General features: G+C 48.5%; 1 protein-coding gene across 1 annotated transcript in view; it reads left to right on the top strand.

The window, feature by feature from the left end:
- Positions 1-21,095, top strand: part of LOC142150880 (uncharacterized) — a 147,232-nt gene that overhangs the window by 51,688 nt on the left and 74,449 nt on the right. The window lies entirely within an intron of this gene.

The raw sequence follows: 21,095 nt of genomic DNA, 5'->3' as shown, positions 1-21,095 counted from the left end.
TAAATGTCCGGGAAGAGGCACTCACGGTCCGGTGAGTGACAGTACCCCCCCTTTTAAAGGTGGGCACAGAACGCCTGGAACCGGCCTTGTCCGGATTTTTGGAGTAAAACTTCTTCAAAAGGGCAGGAGCATTAAGATCTTCAGCTTTGATCCAAGAGCGCTCCTCAGGACCAAAGCCCCTCCAATGAACGAGGAAGTGGAGGACTCCTCGCGAAATTTTTGCATCTAGTACCTCGGTAATCTCAAAATCCTCCTCCTGATGAACTTGAACTGGCTGCGGAGCTGAGGGAGGAGTTGAAAAACGGTTGATAATAAGAGGTTTGAGCAAAGATACATGGAAGGCATTAGAAATCCGAAGATTCTTAGGAAGAAGGAGTTTCACACATACAGGATTGATAACTTGAATGATCCTATATGGACCAATAAAACGAGGGGCGAATTTCATGGATGGAACCTTCAAACGAATATTTTTAGTGGATAACCAGACACGATCTCCAATTTTTAGTGGTGGAATAGCCCGCCTCTTCCTATCTGCGAAAGATTTATATTTGATAGATGTCTTCTTTAAACAGGTTTTGACCTGAGACCAGATATTTTTAAAGGTCTGACAAACAGTTTCCACCGCAGGAACTTGGGTGGGCGGGAGGGCAGGAAATTCCGGAAAAGACGGATGGTGACCGTGAACCACCAGCACTTGACTTTTTGAAGATGACTCCTGAGATCCATCTTCAACGTCCGATGACGTCACGAACGCCCGATGAGGAGGAAGGCGTTCAGACTGAACCTTATCACACAGATCCGTAGATGAAGGATCCTGTGGAGGAGGACCTGGTGGAATAGACGAATGCTGTCTTTTGAATGAACCCACTTGAGAGAGACAACGATGATGACATTCAGCTCCCCAAGATGTAACTTGAGAAGTGCGCCAGTCAATCTGGGGAGAGTGACACTGAAGCCATGGAAGGCCTAAGACAATCGGACTTGTCGTAACAGGAAGAATTAAAAACGAAATCTCTTCATGGTGTAGCCCACCAATCTGAAGCGTTACTGGAGACGTACTCTGGGTGATGAGACCATTGATGAGACGTGATCCATCCATAGCAGTCACAGTAATCGGTGTTTTCAAAGTAATCACTGGTAGGGACCATTGATTCACTAATGATTTGGAAATGAAATTTCCTGCTGCTCCGGAATCAATCAATGCCTGTGACTCAAAGGCTTTGGTAGCACAGGAAATCGTAACATCAAAGGCGCAGACTTTAGATTTCATGGAAGATGGAGAGGACTCCAGGAACCCTAACCTTATCTCCCCAGTATTGGTTAGAGCCCGGCATTTCCTGGGACAAGAATTGAGCATATGCGTAGAATCGGCACAATAGATACAAAGTCTATTCTTTATTCTTCGGTCCCTCTCCTCTAAAGTTAATTTGGAGCGACCTATCTCCATGGGTATCACCGGAGATGAAGCTGGGTGAAATTGAGGATTTGAGAGAAGAGGTGTTTTAACCGAAGTTGTTTTCTCAGTTTCTCTTTCACGAAACCTCAGGTCTACCCGATGGCAAAGAGAGATCAAATCTTCTAAAGAGGAGGGTAGTTCTTGTGAAGTCAGTGCGTTTTTAATTTTATCGGAAAGCCCCTGCCAGAAGGCGGCAAGTAGTGCTTCAGTGTTCCACTGAAGTTCAGAGGCTAAGATCCTAAATCGAATGACGTACTGAGCCACAGTGCGAGATCCTTGGCGAAGACGGAGAATGCTGGATGCAGCGGAAATAACCCGACCTGGTTCATCGAATACACTTCGGAACGTGGAAATAAACTCGGCACTATCCTGTAACAATGGATCGTTTCTCTCCCACAGAGGGGAAGCCCATGCGAGAGCTTGTCCAGAAAACAATGAAATAAGATAGGCCACTCTGGAACGATGGGTAGAAAAATTTTGAGGTTGGAGCTCAAAATGAACTGAGCATTGAGTAAGAAAACCCCTACAAGTTTTGGGGTCTCCATCGTATTTTGACGGAGTAGGCAGGTGAAGCGTGGAAGCTGTAGACACCTGGGATGGCAATGGGGAAACGGAGGAAGGCACAGGAGCATCAACAGTAGTTGTGGCATCTTGCACAGACGGTCTTTGGGAGGCCAACGCCTGGTAACACCGCAGTAAATGCCGTTGGCGAACTTCCTGTTGCTCAATACGGGTAACCAGATGCCGCAGCATCTCTTTGGCAGTAGGTTCCGTATCTGGGTCTGTCATGGCCTGATCTTACTGTCACGGGCACTAGGAGTCTTTACCCAGGGATCACCAGATGGTAGGCTTACCAGAGCAATGTAGATGGTAATAGGGTACTCTGGTAGCTGGGTGATCACGGAACATGAAATGATGGCCGATGAGATGCTCAGGAAAGTCTATGACTAGCAACACTGGTAATAATGAGATAATAATACACAAGGAACTGTATGGACAAGGACACGTGAAGATAGTCAGTGGTCTGCGATAGCAAGTTGTACCACTGCTATAGTGAGGAGGAATGTCCAACAGAAACAAGGAGGCGATGAGAGTCAGCGGTCTGCGGGTAGCAAGTTGTACCGCTGTCTGAGTGAAGGAATGGAATCCAAGTGGAGGTATCCAGGTAGTCAGTGGTCTGCGGTAGCAAGTTGTACCACTGCTATGTGAGAGGAGGATGGAACAGGTGATACCGGAAACAGGGATCAGTGGTCTGACATCAGCAAGTTGTACCACTGAATATATATGTGAGGAGGTGCACGGGGGAAGACTGCAACACAGGATATACACAGGCACCTTATACACGATCCACAGTAATATGCACAATATAGATATATATATATATAAATGACTGAGCAGGTCTGCAATCTAGAAAGTCTCTTGAAGTAGTCCAGCACAATGATAACACAGTCAATGATGGCAATAGACTCAGCGGATAGCAGACTCCAGAGAGAACCAAACACAGTCCAGCAAGATATGCAATACACAGCACAGTCAATGAGAAGTATGCATACCGTGGTTCAGCAGTAGCAGTCAGATGGGATTGCAGCGGTACCTGAGCGGCTGGAGACCGACTGGATAGGAAGTCCCTGGATAGGTGAGGCAGCGGTCTAGCAGGTGCAGCGCACAGGTGAGTAGACCGACAGGGACACGAAACCACAGGAGTCAGCAACACGTGGAACCGGACTCATAGGGAACCCAGGAGAAGGGAGATGATCCAGCAGAGGGTAGTAGATGAGATACAAATCTAATGCTGACAGGAGGGCAGAGACCAGTGGAACACGTGAAGGCGTGGAGAGTGGATCAGCAGGAGATGGACGATAGCGCTGACCACAGCGGCAGGACTCAGCGGCACACGGAGGTAACCAGTAGCAACCACAGGAACCAACAGCGATGGGAAACAGGAGTGCAGCGCAGGGCAGGAGCTGTAGATCACGAAGTGTAGCAGATGGTAATGAAAGCGGCAGTCTCGAGGAAGCCACAGCAAAGATGAGATGAGACTGTAGTGCACGGAGGCAGCGGATAGTAATCAGCTGGCAGTCACGATGTTGAACACAGGCGAGTTGCAAGCAGGAGACTGTAGTGCACGGAGGCAGCGGATAGGAATCAGCAAACAGTCCTGATGATACAGTTGATGGTAGAAGTGGTTTAGAAGACTGTAGTGCACGGAGGCAGCGGATAGGAATCAGCAAACAGTCCTGATGATACAGTTGATGGTAGAAGTGGTATGGGAACCACAGGAATAGAAGTGGTTTGGAAACCACAGGAATCAGCAGCGCTGAATACACGAGGAATACAGGAACACCTTCAGAGACTCATGAGGAATGAGACTCCAAGATCAGGCAACATGGTGTTGACCACAGGTGCTTAATATAGGGAGGTTGCCTGATCTGCCAATTGAGTTAAAGGGGTATACACTGAAGTATAGAAAAGGGCTGCGCATGCGCAGACCCTCAGGATGGTGGACGACCACGGTTCCTAAATGTCCGGGAAGAGGCACTCACGGTCCGGTGAGTGACAAATATCTTTACAAAACATCTAGAGATTTACAAAATAAATCCACGTTATTAACGATCCTATAGATAAAAGAGGAAGTACTAACATAGATACTCTTTTAGAACACAAAAACCTATTTCAAGTCAATAATGTGTGATGCTCTGTGAGGTTCTTGTCAATGGCGGCTCCTCCACTCCCAGGACATCCATAAGAGTAGACTAGGGATTGTAATTGGGAAAGGGGAAAATCAAGAATCTCAACATTATAAATACTATTGCATTGGATGTCCTTACATGTTCTTACATGTTTATTTAGAAACTTCAAATGGAAGTTTTTTTTATTTTTTTGAATCTATTCACATACCCTATGACAAATCAGTTATGTGGGTACCGCAATGGGTATCACACAGAGCCCAGCATTTGCAATGGTCAGCCCTTCATGTGCCACTAGTTCCATGACAGATATTCAGCCTGGGGCTGAAGACTTTGCATTTGACATAACCCACTGCCCCACTGAGTGTGGTACTTACACAGCACTTTGCTACAATTGACTCAGCTCTCCAAGCGGAACACAATCCAATCAAACTGCACCAAAAATAGCATAGGCATCAGAATCATTGACCCTGGTACTGCATGCCTCTGCTGTTTACAGGTTCAGCAGTATAAATCATAAGTCTGGAATGCTGGAAAATTGTGCATGTACCTGCACATTACACTGCACACCTGTGCTGTTCATACGGCTAGCAGCATAAATCATAACCTGTGAATGTATGAAAAGTAGAGGAACAATTTTCCTGAGACCAGGGCCAGAGGAGCACGGTAAGCCTGATAAGGGCGGCAAGTCTTGCCAGCTCACCTGCCACCATAAAGTTCTGTGTCCCTGCTAAGAGAGCGGGTATTGGAACAAGTGTGGGGGTATGGAGAATCGACATGTGCGCAGTGAAACCACTTCCACGAATGCACCGTAGAGTGCCGAAGGGGCTTCATGCAGCTTGTCCCAACTCGAGCAAGGGCACTCCAGAGCTCCATCACTGGCCCTGCCCGAGGCTACACTATTTGCAGAGTGGTTTGCTATATCGCGTTCCATTTAGAATGTGGTGTGTAAATTCCAGCAGTGTGTTCATCTGAAATATTTCTAGAGAAAAATCCCCAAGCAACACTGCTGTGAGCCAGTAAAAGAGACAATATTCTGCTTGTACATTAAAAATGCAGAATACAGAAATGTATTGCAAGCCACCCGCCCCGTTAAGGCACTTCTGCTAATAGGGTGGACCTAACTCTAAACAATGAGAGTCCCTATATTGGGACATACAGATATGTGTTTTTAAATTCAGAGCTAATTATCAAGAGGTACCCTGAGAGCCTCCAAATGACAACATAGGGCCAGCACTCCCCATCAGATACTGATGCCAAAAATGCCTCTCAAACAACAATACAGAAATGGTAGTTGCTCAATCAATTTATAGGGTGACAGCCGATGCATGAAAGAGTGTAGTTATCCAAAAAGTAGAAAATAAAGAGAAAAAATCCCCAGCAGCACTGCTGTGAGCAACTAAAAAAACTGCTATTTTACTTGTTCATAAAAATACAGAATTCTCAGTTACACACATATACAGATGTTTGATAAGCCACCTGTCCTGTCAAGACGCTTCTTCTATTAGTGTGATCCTAATTCTAAACAAAGGAGGGATAAACGCAGAGAGAGGGGGATGATTTTGCAACAAAGCATAACCAACTTGCTGTAGTGTGTAGTGAAATTCCTTTACTTTAATAACAAATAACTATGAGTCACAAGGTGTTGCTTGTGCAAGTTGTTATCTAATAACAAGACAAGAAATATTTTTAAAATATGCTGTTAGTCTCAAATTACGTAACAATGCTCAAGACTTTCAAACCTGCCAATTCCTCCCTCTGCATTCTCTTCACAAGACAACTCTCTCTCCTCCAGCCACCCTCCCTCATCCAAATTGTTTTTCAATTCTGCTTTTTCCCTTTATTTGTGGAACAAAACACTCTGGGTCCAGTTGTGCTGTATCCCTGCAGATCTGTGTGACTGACATGAATTACTGCATGATCAATTCCTTTGTAGAACTCACTCTGTGGAACATGAAAATGGATTACTATGTATTGCATTTTGTACCCTAATACCCACTGGTGACACCAAACTGGGTCCCATGGCAACATTCTGTTCTATTGTATCAACAAATTAATTAGCCTAGATCATTATTAAATGACCTTTACTGTATCCCAAAAAATTACTACATGATGTTTCTTTATGTATAAGCTGTGTCCTTATCAGGCCCTGCGCTTCAATTAGGCAACATTAGGCAGCTGCCTAGGGCGTCGGGAGCTGGAGGGCGCCACAGACGAGGATATTAAAATGAAAAAATTCTACTACAGACTTTCTTCATTGTTTTGAGGCGACCGGCGGCTGTTTCAATGTGCCAGCAGTGTCTGTCACCATCAGTGATGTCAGTCTGGCAGAGACACTGCCGGCACATTGAAACAGCTGCCGGCCGCCGCAAAACAATGATCACACTGTCTGTCAGTGACAGTCTGCAGAGTGACAGACAGTGTGTATAATGTTATTGGCAGGACCTGTTTTCCCCCCACAGTGAGCCCCCCCTGCATCTACTGCTGTGATGACCATCCAGGAGGGAAGAAAAATAGGTAAGTAAATGTTATATTGTAATTAAAATATATTTCTTTTTAAATGAGGATATAGAATGCTCCATCCAGGAGCAAAAACTGAGAGGGTGTAGTGGGAAGGTAAAAGCTATGGAGGGAGGGGGGCGACGACATGAAAATGTATAATGATTTAGTTGGTTTTGTATTTTTTTATTTTATTTATCTATTCTCTCCTGTCCCTTCCATCTACGCCCCTGTGCCACCACCTCCCCTGTGCCCCTCATCTACGCCCCTGTGCCATCACCTCCCCTGTGCCTCTCATCTACCTCCCCTGCGCCACCACCTCCCCTGTCCCTCTCATCTACCTCCCCTGCGCCACCTTCTCCACTGTCCCTCTCATCTACCCCCCCGCGCCACCTTCTCACCTATTCCCTATTATCTACCCCCCTGTGCCATCTTCTCCCCTGTCCCTCTCATCAACGCTCCTGTGCCACCAACTCTCCTGTCCCTCTCATCTACGCCCCTGTGCCACCACCGCCCCTGTGCCACCACCTCCCCTGTCCCTCTCATCTACCTCCCCTGCGCCACCTTCTCCACTGTCCCTCTCATCTACCCCCCCGCGCCACCTTCTCTCCTGTCCCTCTCATCTACCCCCCCGCGCCACCTTCTCTCCTGTCCCTCTCATCTACCCCCCGCGCCACCTCCCCTGTCCCTCTCATCTACGCCCCCGCGCCACCTTCTCCACTGTCCCTCTCATCTACCCCCCCCGCGCCACCTTCTCCACTGTCCCTCTCATCTACCCCCCCGCGCCACCTTCTCCACTGTCCCTCTCATCTACCCCCCGCGCCACCTTCTCACCTGTCCCTCTCATCAACGCCCCTGTGCCACCTTCTCACCTATTCCCTATTATCTACCCCCCTGTGCCATCTTCTCCCCTGTCCCTCTCATCAACGCTCCTGTGCCACCAACTCCCCTGTCCCTCTCATCTACCCCCCCTCGCCATCTTCTCCACTGTCCCTCTCATCTACCCCCCGCGCCATGTTCTCCACTGTCCCTCTCATCTACGCCCCTGTGCCACCACCTCCCCTGTCCCTCTCATCTACCCCCCCGTGCCATCTTCTCCACTGTCCCTCTCACCTACCACCCCCCACACCACCTTCTCCCCGTCCCTCTCATCTACCCCACCCCACGCCACCTCCTCCCCTGTCCCTCTCATCTACCCCCCGCACGCCACCTTCTCCCCTGTCCCTCTCATCTACCCCTGCACCATCTTCTCCACTGTCCCTCTCATCTACCCCCCCGCGCCATCTTCTCCACTATCCCTCTCATCTACCTCCCCTGCACCATCTTCTCCACTGTCCCTCTCATCTACCCCGTGCCACCTTCTCCTCTTTCCCTCTAATCTACCCCTGCGCCATCTTCTCCACTGTCCCTCACATATATCACCCCCCCCCCACTGCGCCACATTCTCCTCTGTCCCTCTCATCTACCCCCCGCGCCATTTTCTCCACTGTCCCTCTTATCTATCCCCCTGTGCCACCACCTCCCCTGTCCCTCTCATCTACCTCCCCTGCGCCACCTTCTCCACTGTCCCTCGCATGTATCCCCCCACGCCACCTTCTCCCCTGTCCCTCTCATCTACCCCCCCTCGCCATCTTCTCCACTGTCCCTCTCATCTACCCCCCATGTGCTATCTTCTCCACTGTCCCTCTTATCTACGCCCCCGCGCCATCTTCTCCACTATCCCTCTCATCTACCCCCCTGTGCCACCATTTCTCCTGTCCTTCTCATCTACCTCACCTGCGCCACCTTCTCCACTGTCCCTCTCATCTACCCCACCCCACGCCACCTCCTCCCCTGTCCGTCTCATCTACCCCCCCCCCCACACCACCTTCTCCACTGTCCCTCTCATCTACCCCCCCACGCCATCTTCTCCACTGTCCCTCTCATCTTCCTCCCCTGCACCACCTTCTCCACTGTCCCTCTCATCTCCCCCCGTGCCACCTACTCCTCTTTCCCTCTAATCTACCCCCCTGCGCAATCTTCTCCACTGTCCCTCACATCTACCCCCCCCCCCACTGCATCACATACTCCTCTGTCCCTCTCATCTACCCCCCCCCACTGCTCCACATTCTCCCCAGTCCCTCTCATCAACGCCCCTGTGCCACCAACTCCCCTGTCCACTGTCCCTCTCATCTACCCCACCCCACGCCACCTCCTCCCCTGTCCGTCTCATCTACCCCCCCCCCACACCACCTTCTCCACTGTCCCTCTCATCTACCCCCCCACGCCATCTTCTCCACTGTCCCTCTCATCTTCCTCCCCTGCACCACCTTCTCCACTGTCCCTCTCATCTCCCCCCGTGCCACCTACTCCTCTTTCCCTCTAATCTACCCCCCTGCGCAATCTTCTCCACTGTCCCTCACATCTACCCCCCCCCCCCCACTGCATCACATACTCCTCTGTCCCTCTCATCTACCCCCCCCCACTGCTCCACATTCTCCCCAGTCCCTCTCATCAACGCCCCTGTGCCACCAACTCCCCTGTCCCTCTCATCTACCTCCCCTGTGCCATCTTCTCCACTGTCCCTCTCATCTACCCCCCGCGCCATTTTCTTCACTGTCCCTCTTATCTACCCCCCTGTGCCACCACCTCCCCTGTCTCTCTCATCTACCTCCCCTGCGCCACCTTCTCCACTGTCCCTCTCATGTATCCCCCCACGCCACCTTCTCCCCTGTCCCTCTCATCTACCCCCCCTCGCCATCTTCTCCACTGTCCCTCTCATCTACGCCCCTGTGCCACCACCTCCCATGTCCCTCTCATCTACCTCCCCTGGGCCACCTTCTCCACTGGCCCTCTCATCTACCCCCCCCGTGCCATCTTCTCCACTGTCCCTCTCATCTACCCCCCCACGCCACCTTCTCCCCTGTCCCTCTCATCTACCCCACCCCACCTCCTCCCCTTTCCCTCTCATCTACCCCCCCCACGCCACCTTCTACCCTGTCCCTCTCATCTACCCCTGCGCCATCTTCTCCACTGTCCCTCTCATCTACCCCCCGCGCCATCTTCTCCACTATCCCTCTAATCTACCTCCCCTGCACCACCTTCTCCACTGTCCCTCTCATCTACACCCGTGCCACCTTCTCCTCTTTCCCTCTAATCTACCCCCCTGCGCAATCTTCTCCACTGTCCCTCACATCTACCCCCCCCACTGCTCCACATTCTCCCCAGTCCCTCTCATCAACGCCCCTGTGCCACCAACTCCCCTGTCCCTCTCATCTACCTCCCCTGTGCCATCTTCTTCACTGTCCCTCTCATCTACCCCCCCCCCCCGCGTGCTATCTTCTCCACTGTCCCTCTCATCTACCCCCTGTGCCATTTTCTCCACTGTCCCTCTTATCTACCCCCCTGTGCCACCACCTCCCCTGTCCCTCTCATCTACCTCCCCTGCGCCACCTTCTCCACTGTCCCTCTCATGTATCCCCCCACGCCACCTTCTCCCCTGTCCCTCTCATCTACCCCCCTCGCCATCTTCTCCACTGTCCCTCTCATCTACCCCCCCCCCACGCCACCTTCTCCCCTGTCCCTCTCATCTACCCCACCCCACGCCACCTCCTCCCCTTTCCCTCTCATCTACCCCCCCCCACGCCACCTTCTACCCTGTCCCTCTCATCTACCCCTGCGCCATCTTCTCCACTGTCCCTCTCATCTACCCCCCGCGCCATCTTCTCCACTATCCCTCTAATCTACCTCCCCTGCACCACCTTCTCCACTGTCCCTCTCATCTACCCCCATGCCACCTTCTCCTCTTTCCCTCTAATCTACCCCCCTGCGCAATCTTCTCCACTGTCCCTCACATCTACCCCCCCCACTGCGCCACATACTCCTCTGTCCCTCTCATCTACCCCCCCCCCCACTGCTCCACATTCTCCCCAGTCCCTCTCATCAACGCCCCTGTGCCACCAACTCCCCTGTCCCTCTCATCTACCTCCCCTGTGCCATCTTCTTCACTGTCCCTCTCATCTACCCCCCCCCCGCGTGCTATCTTCTCCACTGTCCCTCTTATCTACCCCCCTGTGCCACCACCTCCCCTGTCCCTCTCATCTACCTCCCCTGCGCCACCTTCTCCACTGTCCCTCTCATGTATCCCCCCACGCCACCTTCTCCCCTGTCCCTCTCATCTACCCCCCTCGCCATCTTCTCCACTGTCCCTCTCATCTACGCCCCTGTGCCACCACCTCCCCTGTCCCTCTCATCTACCTCCCCTGGGCCACCTTCTCCACTGTCCCTCTCATCTACCCCCCCGTGCCATCTTCTCCACTGTCCCTCTCATCTACCCCCCCACGCCACCTTCTCCTCTGTCCCTCTCATCTACCCCACCCCACGCCACCTCCTCCCCTTTCCCTCTCATCTACCCCCCCACGCCACCTTCTACCCTGTCCCTCTCATCTACCCCTGCGCCATCTTCTCCACTGTCCCTCTCATCTACCCCCCGCGCCATCTTCTCCACTATCCCTCTCATCTACCTCCCCTGCACCACCTTCTCCACTGTCCCTCTCATCTACCCCCCTGCCACCTTCTCCTCTTTCCCTCTAATCTACCCCCCTGCGCAATCTTCTCCACTGTCCCTCACATCTACCCCCCCCACTGCGCCACATACTCCTCTGTCCCTCTCATCTACCCCCCCCCCCACTGCTCCACATTCTCCCCAGTCCCTCTCATCAACGCCCCTGTGCCACCAACTCCCCTGTCCCTCTCATCTACCCCCCCTCGCCATCTTCTCCACTGTCCCTCTCATCTACGCCCCTGTGCCACCACCTCCCCTGTCCCTCTCATCTACCTCCCCTGGGCCACCTTCTCCACTGGCCCTCTCATCTACCCCCCCCCGTGCCATCTTCTCCACTGTCCCTCTCATCTACCCCCCCCACGCCACCTTCTCCCCTGTCCCTCTCATCTACCCCACCCCATGCCACCTCCTCCCCTTTCCCTCTCATCTACCCCCCCCACGCCACCTTCTACCCTGTCCCTCTCATCTACCCCTGCGCCATCTTCTCCACTGTCCCTCTCATCTACCCCCCGCGCCATCTTCTCCACTATCCCTCTAATCTACCTCCCCTGCACCACCTTCTCCACTGTCCCTCTCATCTACCCCCGTGCCACCTTCTCCTCTTTCCCTCTAATCTACCCCCCTGCGCAATCTTCTCCACTGTCCCTCACATCTACCCCCCCACGCCACCTTCTCCCTTGTCCATCTCATCTACCCTTGCGCCACGTTCTCCTCTGTCCCTCTCATCTACCCCCCGCGCCATTTTCTCCACAGTCCCTCTTATCTATCCCCTGTGCCACCACCTCCCCTGTCCCTCTCATCTACCTCCCCTGCGCCACCTTCTCCACTGTCCCTCTCATGTATCCCCCCACGCCACCTTCTCCCATGTCCCTCTCATCTACCCCCCCTCGCCATCTTCTCCACTATCCCTCTCATCTACCCCCCTGTGCCACCATTTCCCCTGTCCTTCTCATCTACCTCCCCTGCGCCACCTTCTCCACTGTCCCTCTCATCTACCCCCCCACGCCACCTTCTCCCCTCTCCCTCTCATCTACCCCACCCCATGCCACCTCCTCACTTGTCCCTCTCATCTACCCCCCGCCCACGCCACCTTCTCCCCTTTCCCTCTCATCTACCCCTGCGCCATCTTCTCCACTGTCCTTCTCATCTATCCCCCCCACGCCATCTTCTCCACTGTCCCTCTCATCTTCCTTCCCTGCACCACCTTCTCCACTGTCCCTCTCATCTCCCCCCGTGCCACCTACTCCTCTTTCCCTCTAATCTACCCACCTGCGCAATCTTCTCCACTGTCCAACACATCTACCCCCCCCCCCACTGCGCCACATACTCCTCTGTCCCTCTCATCTACCCCCCCCCCACTGCTCCACATTCTCCCCAGTCCCTCTCATCTACCCCCCTGTGCCATCTTCTCCCTTGTTCGTCTTACTTGTCATCCTGCAGCTTTCTTCCGTATCACACCTTTATATTCCTTTTTCTGCTTCCCCACTGTTCTCACTTGGGACATTCTTATTGTAAATTGCTTCTCAGCTGCTCACCTGTTTCTTCATTAATCACTTAGAACGATGTAGCTAAAAACAGAAGCATTTTAAATAAATTACAGCTGTTATTGCAGTAACTTGCCATCGGGCAGATGTGGAGCTTGGATAGTGTTGAAAGCATCAGGCATCAGTGCATCTGGACTGCAGCCTTGCCAGCCAGGAGAAGGTAAGAGTTGGTATTTTTATTTTACACTCCACCTTGAACCAAATACTGACATATTTATTTATATATTGTTTGTTTTAGACCGCCAGAGTATGGGGGCGGGGCGGTTGGCTGAAACTTTGCCTAGGGCGCCTAGAGACTTTGCATCGGCCTTGGACCTTAGTATAACTGAGTCTATTGATATAATGCGAGTGACAAGCTCAGCCTCGCCCTGTGTGGAGAATGTGATCCCACTGGTTTCTGAACGTCAGAGATTTTCATTTTTATTTCTCTCTTCTGCTGTTAGCGATGGCGTCTGCTGATCTGAGACAGGAGCTGGACTGTTCCATCTGCCTGAACATTTATACAGATCCTGTAACACTGAGATGTGGACACAACTTCTGCCGGATCTGTATTTATCGTGTGCTGGATACACAGGAGGGGTCTGGAGTTTATACCTGTCCTGAATGCAGAGCAGTGTGTCAGGAGCGTCCTGCACTGCAGAGGAACATAACTCTGTGTAACATAGTGGGGAGTTTCCTGTCTACTCGGCCAGATCAGGAGGAGACTGGGATCTTCTGCACTTACTGTATCCACTCTCCTGTACCTGCTGCTAAATCCTGTCTGCATTGTGAGGCTTCTCTGTGTGATAATCACCTAAGAGTACACAGCAAGTCAGCAGAACACGTCTTATCTGACCCCACCACTTCCCTAGGGAACAGGAAATGCTCCGTCCATAAGAAGATCCTGGAATATTACTGCATTGAGGATGCTGTCTGTATCTGTGTGTCCTGCGGTTTGGCCGGAGAACATCGAGGACATCTGGTGGATATGATGGATGAGGCCTCTGAGAAGAAGAAGGAGAGGCTGAGAAATGCTCTGCAGAATCTGACCACAAAGAGAGAGGAGACTGAGAAAAGAGTCCAGAGTCTGCAAGAGCGCAGGAGAGAAGATCGAGAAAAAGCAGCTGGTGTAACAGAGACAGTCACTGCTCTGTTTAGAGACATCAGGAGACAGCTGGAAGACCTAGAGAAGAGAGTCCTGAGTGAGATCTCCAGGCAAGAAGAGAGCGTTTCACTCTCGGTCTCTGATCTGATCCAGCAGCTGGAAAAAAAGAAGGACGAGCTTTCCAGGAAGATGCGCCACATTGAGGAGCTGTGTAACATGTCTGATCCAGTGACTGTCTTACAGGAACCAGACACAGGTGACTTGTGTGATACTGAGGACAGAGAGAGACATGATAACCAGGTCCATGGTATAGGAGATCTGGACGTGGGTCTCATCTCAGGGAAACTACACACATTATCTGATACAATAAGAGGTATAAATACAGGCATCTATGTGCAGGAAGCTACAGACATATTACTGGATGTAAACACAGCTGGTAATAATATACATATATCAGGTGACATGCCAGCTGCATCCTGGTTATTTATAGACCAGAACCGTCCAGAAATACCAGCAATGTTTCAGTTTCAGCATATAAGGCCAAGAAGAAAAATTAAAACACATCGTAGATTTTTTTAATAGGGTCACACTTAGCAGGTGCTGCCGTGGAACCCGCGTAGGGGGTGTTACAAGCCTGCATAAGAACAGCACTTATATGGAAAATATACCATAACTGTATGCTGTTAGTATATGAGTTTATGAATATATTAATTTCTGCAAGGTTTACATACATTCTCTAAAGTGCCAATAGTTTAAATGTTCAGTCCAATGAGAGAACCAAAACATGTGACAGAATTATTTGGCTGTTCATTCTTAAAGGACCTGTCCATTAGCTTTGCAATAAATAAATGTGATAAACCTATTTGCTCTATTTTTTCCCTTTATCCCTGTCTATTTTTAATCATCTGTTAGATACACTCTTTAGTATCTGCATCCTGTTCAGCATTTTAAGCTCTGTTCATTTCCCCACCCCAAATACAGAACGCTATAAACCCACTGATGTCGACGGTGCCGGGCGACCAGATAGTTCTATTACATTTATTTATTAACAAAGAAAAAAAAATCAACAACAGTGAAAATATATTTTTAAACACATGGCCTAATCAATAGATTATGTAGTATGTTATGGAATATAAATTAACCTGCTTTTGCATATATCTACAGTCTGGTGAGGGGATTTCTTGACTATCAGGACATGTAATGGACTGTACATACAGCACAATAGTTCAGATGCACTGAGGACATTCCAGAATCACTGGGCCTCATTCATTAAGGAAAGTTAAGCAAATAATAATTGAGTAAGTTTTATTACTCAAGTTTTCTGGACAAAACCATGATACAATGCAAGGGGCGCAAATTAGTTTATTATTTTGCATATAAGATAAATACTGTCTGTTTTTTCATGTAGCACACAAATACTTGATAGCTTATTTGTACACTGAAATTTAAAGTTGATCTAGGACACGCTCTTCCCCAAATCTAAATTTGACACCACATTTAAATTTACCTACCCCTCCAATGCAACATGGTTTTGCCTTACTTACTTTTGCCTAACATTCCTTAATGAATCAGGCCAACTATGTCTAGAGGAGGTGGGGCTTAGATATTTGGGGATGTGACCTTTTGCCAAATGGGGAGGGGCTGGACAGATCAGGGGCATGGCCAAATTCTTGTCCTGATTTTTCTATCTACAATGCTAGGGGGTATATCTCTGTGATTCTTGTAATCTGATTGTCATGTTTGATGAATAATAAAATAAAAACTCAGTGATACACATTGCAATTGTTTTTCTCAAATTGAATATGCAAATGCTAAAAACAGTCAGGGATATTTATGGAAACTGTTGTCCTGGTAACTATGTAGAAACTGATATTAACGTTGGCAACCAAACAGATTCTTAGGGGGCATGGAGACTGGGCACATTTTCCGATACTACAGTACCTCTTTATCCCAGATATCTCCTCGTACCCCTATGGGGATTCCTTTGAGACCGTTCCGGAGGCACCGCAGATAATTGAATATGCCCCTTAGGGTCATTGTATGAATGGAATTTGGGACAATAGGTGTGACCAAATTAAGGGCATGGTTTCTATACTATGGGTGTGGTTTATATATAATGGATGGGAGTTGTACTCTCTGGGTGTGGTTTGCATATAATGGGTGGGATTTATACTCTCTGGATGTGGTTTGTATATAATGGGTGGGATTTGTGCTCTCTGGGTGTGGTTTGTATATAATGGGTGGGATTTGTACTCTCTGGGTGTGGTTTGCATATAATGGGTGGGATTTGTGCTCTCTGGGTGTGGTCTGTATATAATGGGTGGGATTTATACTTTCTGGGTGTGGATTGTATATTAAAGATGTGAGTTATTTCAAAGAGCCACAATAAAATATGCCACCCCCTCAGACCCATTTTCAATTCACAGCCTATTCTTGTGTCAAGCAATACAGAGAGAGTGTTCTAGTGACCGTTCTACAAAACAGATTAATACAGAGATACAGAACAATACAGAGAGCATTCTAGTGGATACAAATACAAACCATAGGGCATAATCGTGAACATTATACATACTTCTCAACTATCCCGATTTGAGGGCTCTCTCCTCCCCTCACGATCAGGACAGCTCTGTCCCGTGGGTGGGAAATTCGGGCGCTATCGTCTGTTCACAGCTGCTACACATGGCACGGCCATGGATGGTGATTGGTGGGTAGGAGAGTACGGCACAACCTAGCACTTTGAAAGGCGCTAGTCATGCCACTAAAAGGTGCGGGCACTACGCCATCGTGACCTGGACATGCCCCCTGTCTGGATGCTGGATACCTAATTGTTGGGAGGTATGCATTATACAATGCAGATCAGATCAAACCAAATCTCTGACGGCTTTGCAATGTAGACTCCTCAAATCTCTGGGGACTATGTTCTGCTGGTGAATATACCACCAAAACAGGGTCTGGCTGCCAAATTTTACCCAGGAGAGCAAGACTCAGTCAGGCAGTCTATTAGGAACAGGGCTGCCAAGAAGAATTCAGGGCCCGGGTACAACAAATTCATGGGGCCCCCCTCATAGTGAAGTAAGCCCCAAAAAGAATTAGGTATATGGTCATATATTCAGGGGCGTGGCTAGCCAAACGGCAGTGCAAAATTATTTGGAGGTGTGGTCATGCATTTGGGGGCGTGGCAAACGTGCCATTGGGGCGTGGCTAACATAAAAACCACTAGGCTCTCAATTCGCCGGATCGTCACATATGTTCAAGCACTCCTGACTTTCAGGACATCTACCACCACAGGGTAGTATACAAACAATGCAGTGTGTACACAAACAGTTCAGTCTTGGCCTACACCTTACATTGGACACAACATTCACCAAAAATTGGTATTGTCCCTACTAGAATCACAACATTTCACACACTGTGCTGCTCTCTCCTACCTGTTCTTCTCACTTTCTCCACCTGTGGCTGCTGCTTTCTTTAGTTGTGGCTTGTCCGGATCCAGAAATGTTGAAGGACCTATTTTGAAAAAAAATGGCTACATTTAGAAAATTACAGCCAGCCCCAGCGTTAAATCAATAGCACCCACGATTAATAATTAGGCCTTCCTCCAGCCCCAACATTAAAATAATACTATTCACATTTAATAAATAAACCTATATCCCTTCCTGCAAACAGCCCCAGCAATACCTATTTCCCGCAACCATCACTGCCATTAAATAATTCATAGTCACATTTAATAAATAGACCTCATTCTCCCTAAACTCACCCCAAGATTCAATAGCCCCCAAACCACCCCATCTTAAATTAATAGTCCCTACTATTAAATTGCCTCACCATCACCCTACAAACAAAATAGCGCCCATTAATTAGCTGCCACCTACCTCACACACACTACATTGCAACAAGCCCCCTGTGCCATTACACACACAATACTGTGCCCCTTCATCACAACTACACTGTACCCCCTTATGCTCACACTGCGACCTCCATGCTGCTTTTCCCCCTTCTTTTTTACTTTGTGCCTCTCTCCCACTTTTTTTCCTCCTCTGTTCCTCTCTCCCACTTTTTTTTTTATTCCCCTGTGGCTCTCTCCTTTTTTTCCCTCCTCTGTTCCTCTCTCCCACTTTTTTCCCCTCCTCTGTTCCTCTTTCCCCAATTTTTTTTTATTCCTCTGTGGCTCTCTCCTTTTTTTCCTCCTCTGTTCCTCTCTCCCACTTTTTTTTTTATTCCCCTGTGGCTCTCTCCTTTTTTTCCCTCCTCTGTTCCTCTCTCCCACTTTTTTTCCCCTCCTCTGTTCCTCTTTCCCCAATTTTTTTTTATTCCTCTGTGACTCTCTCCTTTTTTTCCTCCTCTGTTCCTCTCTCCCACTTTTTTTTTTATTCCCCTGTGGCTCTCTCCTTTTTTTCCCTCCTCTGTTCCTCTCCTCTGTTCCTCTTTCCCCAATTTTTTTTTATTCCTCTGTGGCTCTCTCCTTTTTTTCCTCCTCTGTTCCTCTCTCCCACTTTTTTTTTTATTCCCCTGTGGCTCTCTCCTTTTTTTCCTCCTCTGTTCCTCTTTCCCCAATTTTTTTTTATTCCTCTGTGGCTCTCTCCTTTTTTTCCTCCTCTGTTTCTCTGTCCCCTTTCTTTATAGTACTGTCCCTCTCTGTTTTCCTCCCCTTGCCTCTCCGTTTCTTTACTTACCTTTTGTCAACTTCTTTCTTTTCTTTTCTGCTCTTCTGTCTCCTCTTCTGTCTTCTTTCTTCCTGCTGGCTGCGGCGCTCCTCACTGACTGACAGGCGTGACTTGATGACGTCACGCCCGGCAGTCAGTGTGAATGGAGGAGAGGAGGGACACGGCGCCGCGCGATCACGTGAGTATTTATTTTATTATTTTTTTTTAAATTTATTCTTCCTCCCACCCAGCTCCCAAGAAACCCACGCATTTGTGCAGCGCAAGTCTATATCATCCAAGTTCTCCAGCCCAGGGAGTTTAGAGTGTAACTTCAGGATGGAAATCTAACCCATCCACTTCAGTGATGGGGTAAGATCATCATTTCCTACTTTTTGTTCCTCTCCTTGAGATCCTGGAGGGGAGGTCCAAGTGCAGAGATAATTTGCATAGTGCTGGGAGGGGGTCTGATTATGCAAATTGGATCAAGGCCCCACCCACCTAACAAGATCTGTTTTCAGGAAGGTGGCCTTCTCTCCTGCAAGTCTGGGCGGATTCCCTGAAGTCTACATGGAGATCAGACAAGTATTATTTATAGATAATGGAATTATTACAGCCCTCTGGCCCAGAGCAGGTTAGCCTGTATTGATGTTGTATTAGTAATTGTGACACTTGACACGGCCATATCAATGTCATAATTTCTGCCCTCATTAAGCCAAAAATGCCTGTGTTATTTGTTGGGGTATTCAAGTGAACAGTATTATTAAAATTGACAATTTTTTTTTTTTTTAAATCTTCTATTGCTCACGGCACATCTGGTAAGAGGTCATTCGCTGCAGCTAATCTTGCTCTGTTAAGAGCTCCTGTTGCAAAGATAGGAAGAAAACCCTCCAACATGTGTTTATTTACACTTTCCCTGCTGTAATACTGCAAGCTCTAGTATGCAAGGCCTACTGGGACTGGTAGTTCAAGAACCAGCGTGCCCAAACACTTGGAGTTCTGGCATGCTGAGACTAGTAGTACATCCATTTAGCACTTCACTGGGCAGTGGGTGTGAATTAATGGTGTGAGACTAGCCCTAGTGCCATTCATCACTGGGCTGGTTAATCAGGGGGAGGGGCTGTGGGGGTTTGACACCAGCTTTCTTCTGCAAGCTCACACCCCCCCCCCCCCCCCCCCCCCAGAGCTGGATTAAGACTCTGGGGGGCCCGGGGCACTTTAGACAGAGGGGCCCCTATGGTGTACTATGGCTACGATTTTAGACAATTACACAGACAATATTGTGTGCACTACTGTTAGTTGCACGCAGCTCTGCCTTCACCAGTAGTACAGTGTGAAGCAGGACATACCTCCCAACTGTCCTTGTAGTTGGACCAAATCCTGACTAAGCGAGATAGTCACCCAAATTCGGGACTGCCCCACCATATTCAGGACAGTTGGCAGATTGTCTTACTCTCTCCTACCTGTTCTTGTCACTTTCATCACTTGTGGCTGCTGGTGTCTTAAACTCAGTTGTTGCTTGTGTAGATCCTGGAATATTCGTGTAAATCTAAAACAGCCCTGGCATTAAATCAATAGCACCGACATTTAATAAAAAAAAAAAAACTATTTCCCTCCCCACAAAACAGCCCAGCAATAAATTAATTGCATTTATATGTAACAAATAAACCCATTTCACACAACCATTGCTGACAATATTTCATATTGACGTTAAATAAATTAGCCCTCCTTCTCCCCAAACGTAGACCCAAATTGAATAAATTAATAGTCCCAAAATCAGAACAGCATTTAAAGATCCCATCAACTCACCTTAAATTAATTGGCCCCACTATATTAGGCATACATGTTTTTTTTGTTCTGGGTAGGGGAATATCCCAACTAGCAGGTAAGTCAGCTGCTACACCAAGATAAGTGCACGATTGAGTAGGCCAATAAACCAACGTGAGAAGTGGAGAGGGTTTGTTTTTTGTTAATCCCTCTAACCTCACTAAGGTGCTCTCTGTACCATCATATAATTGTATAGCCTGTAGACACTGGCCTGACATTTGGACTCTCATTGTCATAGCATTAATGTTTGTTAAATCACTCTTTGAGCAATACATAAGAAATCTTGGAAATAATATGTCTGAATATATTTAATCTCTACTTTAACTGTTCTAGCTGTAAGAGGAGACATTTCAAACTTGGTAGCACTATTTTTTTTTTAAGAGAGCCTGTTTTACTTATAGCATATAGCAATTACCTATTTACTTTTTCTTATTTATAAAATATTTCTTTGGAATAGGTGTGGACTTGAATTTATCAAGACTACAGTCCCATAATATGAAGTGAGGATCTTATAGATTGTGTATAGAATGGTTTATTCATTTAACACCATGATTGGCAACCATCACTTTAAAGAAGAAAGATCAATTGTGAAACTTTGTGCTGGAAGATAGACAGCATTAACATAAAATTAAATATTACACCAATACCTGTAAAAAAAAATTCATATCACCCACCATTAAATAATTCGTCCTCAGCAAAACTACACCATTAAAAATTCGCAACTTTGTTTAGTACAACACTTGCGGAGTGTACATTTACTAACATCGGATCACCTGTCATCTTTCTCCTGTGGCTGTGCGGCTGTCAGCTGTAAA

Source organism: Mixophyes fleayi, chromosome 4 (assembly GCF_038048845.1).
Source record: "Mixophyes fleayi isolate aMixFle1 chromosome 4, aMixFle1.hap1, whole genome shotgun sequence".
NCBI classification, from domain to species: domain Eukaryota; kingdom Metazoa; phylum Chordata; class Amphibia; order Anura; family Limnodynastidae; genus Mixophyes; species Mixophyes fleayi.
This window is presented reverse-complemented; position numbering and strand designations above follow the sequence as displayed.